Source organism: Littorina saxatilis, linkage group LG13, assembly GCF_037325665.1.
Source record: "Littorina saxatilis isolate snail1 linkage group LG13, US_GU_Lsax_2.0, whole genome shotgun sequence".
NCBI lineage: Eukaryota > Metazoa > Mollusca > Gastropoda > Littorinimorpha > Littorinidae > Littorina > Littorina saxatilis.
The window spans coordinates 4,525,893-4,538,656 of record NC_090257.1 but is presented as its reverse complement, the minus strand read 5'-3'; positions in this window follow the sequence as shown (position 1 = coordinate 4,538,656).

Genomic DNA, 12,764 nt, shown 5'->3' with positions numbered 1-12,764 from the left:
AAAATGGTGTTTGTGTAACACTTTTTGGACACACTGACAGATTCCTGGCCATATGTGTGTTGATCGTCTTTGTGGTTTGTGCGTCCGAAACTGTTTTGACATGCCCAACAGGGCCGGACCAAAGGAGTTGTAAGGGGGGGGGGGGGGGGGGGGTTCCTCCTTTTTTGGGGGGCAAATCAGCGAAGTGGCGAAGCTACAAGGGGGGTCCGGGGGCATGCTCCCCCGAAAATTTTTTGAAAAACGGTTAAAATCTGTGCAATCTGGTGCATTCTGGGCCTTGTTTTGAGGGTTAAGAGCAGCATTGTTTTGGTGCTAAAACTAGTAAAAAAAACCAAAAAAAACACTCAAAGCAAGGTACATGCTTTTTCCAGGGGTGGGGTTCCGGAACCCCTGGAACCCCCCCTGGGTCCGGCCCTGCCCAAGTTAACAAGACAGGGTAAATATGTCGTATTTGAGAGGGGAGACAGAGTGAGAGAGAGATTTTTAGGTAAGGGGAACAACTTTTCGACAGCTGCGGTTCGGAAATCATATGGTTGCTTCCCTTCTTTGGGCTAAAAAAAAAGTTCAACAGTATACATGTAGTAACCCATTCTGATCAGTCATCGCTCAACGGCTATCGCCAGTTATCTCTCTGACCGGACGCTACAGTCCTACGCGAATCTATCAAAACAAGAATACAGAGTTATCTTCCATATGTTTTTCGCGAGCACTGATCTACTAAGTTAATGGACTGATGATGTCATTTGTATGGAGTCGACGCACGTGCGAGGATATGTATGTGTGGGAGGGGGGGGGGGCGGGAGATGGAAGCTTGCTGTATGTTATGTAATGTATATATTGTGTGTGATACGTGGAAATGTGATACTATTTATTTGCATGTATGATACAGGTACAAATGTGATAATTGTAGGCTTATACTAGTGATTACTGTGTGTGATACATGAAATGTGATATGAATGCTGTTTTTATATGTTATACTCTTACTTTCTCCCAAGCGCAAGACAAATTCTTCTATGAAAATTGAAGCCAATAAAATTTGAGTTGAGTTGAGTTGAGTTGAGTAAATTTGAGATCAGTGTTCGCGAGACGAAAATGATTGCAGATTGGCCGACTTCGACAGTGATCTCCGTTCTGTTCTTCACAGACATCGTTCTAAGGTCAAAACAAGTCGAAATTTTGGGACTGCTGCCGGAAGGAGACCGTAATATATGGTTTCATCACTGTCAACTGGTTACAGAAAAAATCGTCTGCTCCAGTGAGCGCCGAAACCAAACGGTTGATTATCACGTGACACTTTTGCCATATTTTAGTTGTTTGCACAGTAAATACAGCCGCGAAAAATAGCTCGCTTGAAACTGTCTTACATATCAATTCCTTTGTAATTTAAAAAATACAAAACACCATGAAAAATCATTATCGACAATCGCGAATCTGCATATATTAATAATACATTACAAAAAGCTCTAAATATGTAAAAAAAATTAAAAAAAATAAATTAAAAAAAAATCGGTTTCCTTGCCAGACAAGGAACTTGAAACTCAAAGCATCCTGTCAGGGAGAGAATGAGCCGAACTCATTCTGACCTGAGTTCAGGATGTATAGTAACCGTCAACTGAAGTCAATATCTGCGAAAACAACAACAACAACAACAACAACAACAACAACAACAACAACAATAATAACAACAACACCAACAACAACAACAAGTAGACAAACAAATAAACAAACTCGCCAGTAGCATAACTTCCATAAGTTTAAGAGATGTTAACCCCAAAGTATTGACTATGCTTGTCTCCACATTCGTTGCTAGCCCGAGGCTCATCGCATGATTCGCGCTGCACTTGAAGTTATCTTCTCCTCTGTATTATAGTCCACACCCACATAGGCTACAGGAGCTTGTATCAAAGCACCGGTCGATTATTATTATTCCTTTATCATTACTAACTGATACTGAATAGTAGTAGGGGGTAACGCAACAGTAAGGATGCTACTGAATAGTAGTAGGGGGTAACGCAACAAGAAGGATGCAACTGCAATAGTAGTAGGGGGTAACGCAACAAGAAGGATGCTACTGAATAGTAGTAGGGGGTAACGCAACAAGAAGGATGCTACTGCAATAGTAGTAGGGGGTAACGCAACAAGAAGGACGTTACTACAATAGTAGTAGGGGGTAACGCAACAAGAAGGATGCTACTGCAATAGTAGTAGGGGGGTAACACAACACTGAAGAAGGATGCTACTGCAATAGTAGTAGGGGGTAACGCAACAAGAAGGATGCTACCGCAATAGTAGTAGGGAGTAACGCAACAAGAAGGATGCTACTGCAATAGTAGTAGGGGGTAACGCAACAAGAAGGATGCTACTGCAATAGTAGCAGGGGGTAACGCAACAAGAAGGATGCTACTGCAATAGTAGTAGGGGGTAACGCAACAAGAAGGATGATTCTACAATAGTAGTAGGGGGTAACGCAACAAGAAGGATGTTACTGCAATAGTAGTAGGGGGTAACGCAACAAGAAGGACGCTACTGCAATAGTAGTAGGGGGTAACGCAACAAGAAGGATGCTACTGCAATAGTAGTAGGGGGTAACGCAACAAGAAGGATGCTACTGCAATAGTAGTAGGGGGTAACGCAACAAGAAGGATGCTACTGCAATAGTAGTAGGGGGTAACGCAACAAGAAGGACGCTACTGCAATAGTAGTAGGGGGTAACGCAACAAGAAGGATGCAACTGCAATAGTAGTAGGGGGTAACGCAACAAGAAGGACGCTACTGCAATAGTAGTAGGGGGTAACGCAACAGTAAGGATGCTACTGCAATAGTAGTAGGGGGTAACGCAACAAGAAGGATGCTACTGCAATAGTAGTAGGGGGTAACGCAACAAGAAGGATGCTACTGCAATAGTAGTAGGGGGTAACGCAACAAGAAGGATGCTACTGCAATAGTAGTAGGGGGGTAACGCAACAGTAAGGAAACAGGAATAATAATAATAATCGACCGGCGGTTTGATACAAGCTCCTGTGTCCACACCCACACTCTCACATTCTCTGACGTGATCACGTGTTGTTTCAACATGTCCGACGTTTCTCGCCAGCTGCTCAGCTGTCGAATCGCGAGGTGAGAATGATTTGTTGTATGTTGTATGAGTGATCTATATCTATTTATGATACATGTAGGCCTATAGGTCTATGGTTGTACAACAACAAAAACAGCGGACCTCTTCCCGGCTTAGTGTCCGTTTCATACTTTCACAAACCTGAAAACTGAAATCAAGTCTTACTAGCTCTGATAGGGTCTGTCGACCAAAAGAGTGGGATTCCCTGTAGGTGGAGTTCCTGAGGTGGATTCCACAGGGTGTAGTTCCTGTAGAGTTTCGCTGAGATCGCTGAAAGTCACGTGATGCTTAGCGACATCGGTAGAATTTGATGGGTTTTTTAAAATCTTTTTTGATATTTCTTAGAAATGTGACCCTCCACCACGAAATGAGTCGCATGTCACCTTTGCATTATTTTCATATTTTTACATTTTCCTATCAGAGTTTTTTATGCTTTATCCAGTGGTGAAAACCGTTTTTAGAAAAGAGCGAAAACTGTTTGAGTTACAAGCCTGTGACTATGGTGACCCTCACACTGTTACTAGACACTCCCCGGACTTATGTTAAGCCTAACGCAGAACCGCGCGAGGTGACATGCGACTCATTTCGTGGTGGAGGGTCACAAATGTGAGTATGGTTTGCAAGTTTTATCGAAAAACTTCACCCTGTGGGATTCTCTGTATACAACTCCACCTTATATTGATCGACATTTTTTTCTCAGTCCATCAGTAGGCTACATGTAGTGTGTTTGTTGTTTTAGTGATAATGTGATAATGTATGTAAACATCTGGGGCTGTTTTCAGTATTGTTGATAACATGTTCTGTTTGATTAAGGGTATTCAGCTGGTATTTCCTTGTTTTCACTACCTATTTTATTCATGTTTTTATTTACTTAGTTAGTGGAAGAACCTGTTGTAATGTATGTTTGATGGTGTATGCTTTTAATTGAGCGTTGCTGACTATGAATGTAGATGTACATGCTTGTTATAACTGTGTTTTAATTTTAAATGTGTCAAGCGCAAAGAGCATAATTGTAAAGTTATGATGTTGCGCTATATAAATGCTCATTTATTATTATTATTATTATTATTATTATTATTATTATTATTATTATTATTATTATTATTATTATTATTAATATAGACCCCATAAGGCCAAAAAAAATAGGTCTGTTTACGGTAACATAGGCCAAAAAAATAGGGTCGGTAGGTCGGGATTTTTTTTTTTTCCAAAAAACCATATTTTTACGTTATTTTGCCAAAAAAACAAGATTTTTTTTTCCCAAATGCCAAAAAAAAGTCTAGGGTCGCGCGAAAAAACTAGGGTCGGTCGGGTTACCGTAAACAGACCTTTTTTTTTTTTTGGCCTAAGCCCTACTATAGCTAGAGAGTTAAACGTACAACTATCACTGACTCTTGTTACCATTGAGCTAACTGCTGTGGTTTTGTTTTGTTTTGTTGCTTCTTTACCGGCAGCTGTCGACTCCCGAAGCGAGACTAGTATATTGGTTATTGATTTTTTTATATTGATGGCCGCAGGCGCGGACATCTATTGCAATGCGTTCGGAGAGGTGACATGAGTCGTTTGTTACCGTTCTCACGAGATCAGTTGTTGAAACCAACTTTGTTATCTGTGCTGTTCCGGAAATGAGCTGCGCTTTTTTGGAATTCAAACAGTATCATGTCACTGTTGTCCCAATTGCGCTGTTTCGGAAATGAGCTGCACCTCGTCTGTCTGTTTATAGCAACACACACTGTCTGTCAGGTACACTCCATGCAACTCTCTCCGTCTCTCCCTCGCTCTGCCTTCGTGTCTGTGTGTGTATCTGTCTCTCTCTCAATCTTTTTCTCTCTCTCGAGATCTCATGCGCTCTCTCTCTCTCTCTCTCTCGAGTCATTTTCTCTCACCCGGTGTTCATTTATCTGTTTCTCCGTCTCGAGTCACTCTCTGTCTATCTGTCTGTCTATCTGTCTGTCTGTCTGTCTGTCTGTCTGTCTCTGTCTCTCTCTTTCTCTGTCTCTCGTTCTCTCTGTATGTAGTTTAATTTGTTTTGCTTTTTATTATTCTACGAGATAATACTCACTAATATTCTTTTGTAGAGATTATTTTTGTTGTGTTTTGTTCATTTTATGACTATGTCTATGAATTTCTGGCCCGTGAAAGATGGTCTCAGAATTGGGCATTTAAATATAAATCATGCCATAAATAAGCTGGATGAGGTAGCAACTGTTCTACTCAATTCAGGCAAATATTTTCACATTTTTGGTCTCTCTGAGTCAAGACTGAACAGTAACATCACGGATGCGGAAGTTAAGATTGAAGGATATAATGTCGTACGTCGAGACCCTACATCAACACGAGAAACTGGTTTGCTAGTTTATATTCACGAGTCTTTATCATTTCATAGACTTCATCACTTAGAGCAGCATTCAGTTGAAACAATATGGCTAGAATTAAAATTGCCTAAATCAGCACCAATATTGATAGGTTTCTGCTGACATGGACGCTGTCAGTCTTGAATCCAGAGAAATTATACTTTTGGGGGATTTTAATCTTGATTAAATTGTTCGGAGAGGTGACATGAGTCGTTTGTTACCGTTCTCCCGAGATCAGTTGTTGAAACCAACTTTGTTATCTGTGCTGTTCCGGAAATGAGCTGCGCTTTTTTGGAATTCAAACAGTATCGTGTCACTGTTGTCCCAATTGCGCTGTTTCGGAAATGAGCTGCACCTCGTCTGTCTGTTTGTAACAACACACACTGTCTGTCAGGTACACTCCATGCAACTCTCTCCGTTTCTCCCTCGCTCTGCCTTCGTGTCTGTGTGTGTATCTGTCTCTCTCTCAATCTTTTTCTCTCTCTCGAGATCTCATGCACTCTCTCTCTCTCTCTCTCTCTCTCTCTCTCTCTCTCTCTCTCTCTCTCTCTCTCTCTCTCTCTCTCTCTCTCTCTCTCTCTCTCGAGTCATTTTCTCTCACCCGGTGTTCATTTATCTGTTTCTCCGTCTCGAGTCACTCTCTGTCTATCTGTCTGTCTATCTGTCTTTCTGTCTGTCTGTCTCTCTCTCTGTCTCTGTCTCTCTCTGTCTCTGTCTCTCTCTCTCTCTGTATGTAGTTTAATTTGTTTTGCTTTTTATTATTCTACGAGATAATACTCACTAATAAATTATTCTTTTGTAGAGATTATTTTTGGGCATTTAAATATAAATCATGCCATAAATAAGCTGGATGAGGTAGCAACGGTTCTACTCAATTCAGGCAAATATTTTCACATTTTTGGTCTCTCTGAGTCAAGTTAAGATTGAAGGATATAATGTCGTACGTCGAGACCCTACATCAACACGAGAAACTGGTTTGCTAGATTATATTCACGAGTCTTTATCATGTCATAGACTTCAGCACTCAGATCAGCATTCAGTTGAAACAATATGGCTAGAATTAAAATTGCCTAAATCAGCGCCAATCTTGATAGGTTTCTGCTACAGGAATCCAGCTGAACATATTAACTGGTTCGATAATTTTGATGATATGATGGACGCCTGTCAGCCTTGAATCCAGAGAAATTATACTTTTGGGGGATTTTAATCTTGATTTAGTGAAACCCAACAAATGCTGGATGGAAAAGTTATCCCTGCATAATTTACAACAGTTAGTAACGATTCCAACTAGAGTTACAGCTACCTCATCTACGCTTATAGACCATATTTGTGTGTCAACTCGAGCTAACATTATTGAAACCTCAGTTCCAAGTTTTAGCTGTAGCGATCATTTTGCAGTGTGCCTCACGGTGTCGAAAAAAGGGGTTAGAATCCCAAAACGAAAACATAAATTTATAACATATAGGTTATTTTCAAAACTTGATCAAGATTCATACCTTTCGGAACTCAGTTGTACAAATGTTTCAATGATTTATAATTATACTGACCCCGACGAAGCATTTGATTTATGGTACAACTTGTTTATAAAAGTGTATGATAAACATGCACCATTTCGAACCTCTCGTGTGCAGCAACATCCCAAACCTAAGTGGCTTACAGGCGACATGCAACGTGCGATTGATTACTGCGATTTTCTTAAACGTAAGGGAAAAGAAGAAGAATACAGAAAACAGAGAAACAAAGTAACGTCCATGAAACGTGCAGCTCGTAGAAAGTATTACCGTGAGCTCCTGCATCCAGTTCAAAACAAAACTCAAAAGCCATCTGGAAGGTTATCAATCAATTATCTCGTAAAGATACAGTAAAATCTTCCGTTATTGATATACCTGCTGATGATCTGAACATTCATTACATTTAGTCAAGTTTTGACTAAATGTTTTAACATAGAGGGGGAATCGAGACGAGGGTCGTGGTGTGTGTGTGTGTGTGTGTGTGTGTGTGTGTGTGTGTGTGTGTGGGTGTGTGTGTGTGTGTGTGTGTGTGTCTCTGCGTGTGTCTGTCTGTGCGTGTGTGTGTGTAGAGCGATTCAGACCAAACTACTGGACCGATCTTTATGAAATTTGACATGAGAGTTTCTGGGAATGATATCCCCGGAAATGTTTTTCTTTTTTTCGATAAATACTTTTGATGACGTCATATCCGGCGTTTTGTAAAAGTTGAGGCGGCACTGTCACACCCTCATTTTTCAATCAAATTGATTGACATTTTTGTAAAGCAATCTTCGACGAAGGCCGGACTTCGGTATTGCATTTCAGCTTGGTGGCTTAAAAATTAATTAATGACTTCGGTCATTAAAAATCTGAAAATTGTAATTTTTTTTTAAAACGATCTAAATTTACGTTCATCTTATTCTACATCATTTCCTGATTCCAAAAACATATAAATATGTTATATTTGGATTAAAAACAAGCTCTGAAAATAAAAAAATAAAAAAATTATGATCAAAATTAAATTTCCGAAATCGATTTGAAAACAATTTCATCTTATTCCTTGTCGGTTCCTGATTCCAAAAACATATAGATATGATATGTTTGGATTAAAAACACGCTCAGAAAGTTAAAACGAAGAGAGGTACAGAAAAGCGTGCTATGCAGCACAGCGAAACCACTACCGCGCTGAACAGGTTCGTCAGTTTCACTCCGTTATGCACAAGCGGCGGACTACGGTCATTGTTAAAAAATGCAGTGCGTTCACCGAGTTTCATTCTGTGAGTTCCACAGCTTGACTAAATGTAGTAATTTTGCCTTACGCGACTTGTTTTACTTCTATTGTTGACAAAATAATTACAACTGATAGATCGAAACAGAATAATCTGGACAAGTTGAAACAGTTTTGTGATTAAAAAATATTACCCATAATTTAGACATTCTTCTGCTATCTGTTAGCGAAGTCTTCCATTATCTGTTGTGCTTAAAACAAACAGGTACTCGTGGTTTGGATAATCTTGATGGGAAAATTCTGAAGTTGTCTGCCCCTTTTATTGCAGAATCTCTTACATATGTTTATAATTTGTGCCTTGACAAATCCTACTTTCCCAACAAATTAAAGGAGGCGAAAGTAATCCCGCTATTTAAATCAGGTAGTTTTTCTGACCCCGCCAATTACAGACCAATCTCAATTCTTCCTGTTTTATCAAAACCACTTGAAAAACACATATTTACACACTTGACCACTCATTTGAAGAAATACGATCTTATACATTCCAACCAGTCAGGTTTTAGAGAAAATCATTCGTGCCACACAGCATTAACAAACCTTCTTGAAAGTTGGCTTAGTAGCATTAATAATAATCAACTCTGTGGTGTCCAATTCGTCGATTTTGCTAAAGTTATCGACGTTATTAATCATGAATTACTATTAAGAAAATTAGTTGAATATAGAATGTCACCCCAAACCTTATGCCTGCTCTCCTCTTTCTTAGCCGGGCGAGAGCAGTCTGCGTTAATTCAACCGTATCCAGCAAAAGACCCGTGTTATACGGGGTTCCCCAGGGTTCTGTCCTTGGACCACTACTCTTTTCCCTGTATATTAATGATCTTCCTCTTAGTATTAATGATGACTGCGAACTCTTTGCTGACGATACGACCCTACACACTACTGATAAAAAATTAGACAAAGTTTATTCGTCGTTGCAGAACAGTGTTGATGATCTCATTCATTGGACGGAGTATAACCACATGAGTCTTTACCCTAAAAAGACCAAATACATGTTAATAACAACAAGACAAAAGAGACAAAACATACGAAACAATCCTCATTCCATATTAATTGGTAACGACGCAATAGAGGAGGTTGGAGATCATAAAGTTTTGGGAGTAAATATCGATAATAATTTGTCTTGGGCCCATCATGTTCGGTCGTTATGTAAAACAATGTCGAGAAAAATATATCAGTTAAATAGAATTAAACACGTTCTAGATCAGCACTCAAGGTTATTATACTTTAACGCATATATACAAACCATCACAGATTATTGTTCGACCATCTGGGACTCTGCCAGTGCTAATATTTTAAAACCATTGTATAGTTTACATAGGCGAGCGCTAAAACTAATTTTACTGAAACAATCCAGTCTTGTATTTGATGATTATAAGACACTTAAGATTCTCCCATTAAAAGAAAGATTTAGATTAAACGAAGGCGTGCTCCTTCACAAAATACATTCCGGCCGTGCACCACGAACTTTCGTTGCAAACTTTAAAGTCAAACCAAACCGAAAGTTTAACGTCCCAATTCCAAGGATAGATCTCTTCAAGTCAAGCTTAGCCTATTCTGGTAGCGTCCTGTGGAATTCTCTCCCGGAATTTGTGAGAGTCCCAATGAGTCTCAATACTTTCAAAAAGCATCTTTCATTGTATTTAATGTTAAATTACAAACAAGTCGCGTAAGGCGAAAATACAATATTTAGTCAAGTAGCTGTCGAACTCACAGAATGAAACTGAACGCAATGCAACGCAGCAAGACCGTAGCATCGTCAGTCCACCGCGCACGGCAAAGGCAGTGAAATTGACAAGAAGAGCGGGGTAGTAGTTGCGCTGAGAAGGATAGCACGCTTTTCTGTACCTCTCTTCGTTTTAACTTTCTGAGCGTGTTTTTAATCCAAACATATCATATGTATATGTTTTTGGAATCAGGAACCGACAAGGAATAAGATGAAAGTGTTTTTAAATTGATTTGGAAAAAAAAATTTTGATAATAATTTTTATATATTTAATTTTCAGACCTTGTTTTTAATCCGAATATAACATATTTATATGTTTTTGGAATCAGCAAATGATGGAGAATAAGATAAACGTAAATTTGGATCGTTTTATAAATTTTTATTTTTTTTTACAATTTTCAGATTTTTAATGACCAAAGTCATTAATTAATTTTTAAGCCACCAAGCTGAAATGCAATACCGAAGTCCGGGCTTCGTCGAAGATTACTTGACCAAAATTTCAACCAATTTGGTTGAAAAATGAGGGCGTGACAGTGCCGCCTCAACTTTCACGAAAAGCCGGATATGACGTCATCAAAGACATTTATCAAAAAAATGAAAAAAACGTTCGGGGATTTCATACCCAGGAACTCTCATGTCAAATTTCATAAAGATCGGTCCAGTAGTTTAGTCTGAATCGCTCTACACACACACACACAGACACACAGACACACACACACACACACGCACATACACCACGACCCTCGTTTCGATTCCCCCTCGATGTTAAAATATTTAGTCAAAACTTGACTAAATATAAAAATCACAGTGATGGAAGACTTCGTTTAGTTATATTTTCATTTGTCCAAAGCATCAGTGTTCATTATATCCACACAAAAACACGCAAAGCTTTAATAACACATTTACTCATGCATGTGTATTCAGCATTGTTTTCACTACGTTACATATATTTGTGTATAATATGTAATATGTAAATATTCATATGTTGTTGTTTTTCTCTACCTTTTTTCCTACGTGAATATTCGTGTAAATATGTGATTAGATTAGTCCCCTCTCTGGGCGAGGGCTGGTTGAAAAAAAAGCTCGTTGTATTGCTTATGCCACAACCCTCAAAAAATAAAATTTGATTTGATTTGATTTGATTATGTATGTCTTTGTCTGTGTCTCCCTCTGAGCAAAGAGTGTATCCCTACGGACCGTAGGGATACACTCTTTGCTCTGAGTCTCTCCGCCTCTGTCTTTCCATGTAAGCTAGTGTATGTCTCTGTCTATGTGTGTGTTTGTGTGTGTGTGTCTCTCTCTCTCTCTCTCTCTCTCTCTCTCCGGCCTCTCTCTCTCTCTCTCTCTCTCTCTCTCTCTCTCTCTCTCATCCGACTTCTGGCACGCAGGTCAAAGCAGAGGTGTCAGTCTTGTGTTAACTTGAGTGCACGTGTACCCAGCAGGAGGGGGGTGATTCGGGTCAGAAGTGGGGTAACTCGACCACTTGGCTTATGGTGGAGACAGCTGGGAGATCTCTGAATATAATTGAAGAGGAGTAGTCTTCCTTTTAGAAAATGTGTACTCTGCCTTGCAGATTAGAAGTTTGTGCTGTCCGGGCCGGGTAAAGGGAGAGGCCGGGGAGGGGAAGGTGGGGGGGGGGGGGGGGGGGGTGGGGTGGGTGGGTAAGAGAGGGGTAAGAGAGGGGTAAGAGAGACGAAAGAGGAAACTGGACAGGGAAAAGTCACTGCCTGAAGCATTCAATTAAGCCAGAAAAAAAGAAAGTACGACATGTAGGTTTTCAATTCATATTTTTGCAAAGTGTGTGTTCGTGGCTGCTTTCATGGGGTGCCTGTATCCTCAGGAATTTGAGGATTTCTTTATCTCTCTTTTTCTGACACCGTTCATTTAACTTCATTTTTACATGACAGGTTTTTTTCCTTTCGGTTATACGTTGTAGTAGTTTGACCTTATTGTTTTAGTACAAGAAGAGCTCGTTCACCAGTAGCAAAGACTCACTCAGTCCGTCAGTGTGTCTGAGTGTGTGTGATGGGGGGAGGGCCTCTCCCGTGACCGGCCACCTGCAATGTACGGACAGGTTTGCACTGGCCCTAGGGTGTCCGTTCATGAGAGGGACTGCTGTTGCAGTAAAACTAGTGTGATACATAAGTAATCAATTTATCCACTTGACTATATTCACAACAGGGACTTATCACTCTTCTTTGCATGTTTTTATGCCTACGGATTTTCAAATACTCTGCAACACATGTAACCCAAATACAACATGTGCCCGTACACTACCGCTTCTTTTATGAAAACATTGCTTCGGCCATGTTGATTTTAATCAACCAATATTCTTGTTGTTTCTTCAGCTGGTGTTGCTATTCCCGACCGATGCTTTCGAATTCCTTTCTCAGGTTCACATGGCTAGCTCCATGCTTGAAACTATTTACAATCCACATCGGCGAAGAGACTCGGGATTCCAATGCCGTCGTGTGCCCCTGATTTGTGGTCGATTTCTTCAGTCTGATTCATTTCATCTGTCCGGGCTGACCATTCAGAGCAAAAAGAAAGCAAAGACTGACTGGAAAGCAGGCTACAAGAGTGAAACCGGTAGAGCAGGGCGAGTTAACATTGTCAGTTTTGGGAGTCGCTCGATCTGGGCCATTTTTGTTTTGTTTATGATCAGTTCATCGCCGCCGTTATCACTTTCACCGACGTAATGTTTATGATCACTGCATGACCTGTCAGAGAGTACATACACAGGTTGTACGTGCACGACGTTCAACATCGACTCCTACCCGGCAAGATAAGCTAT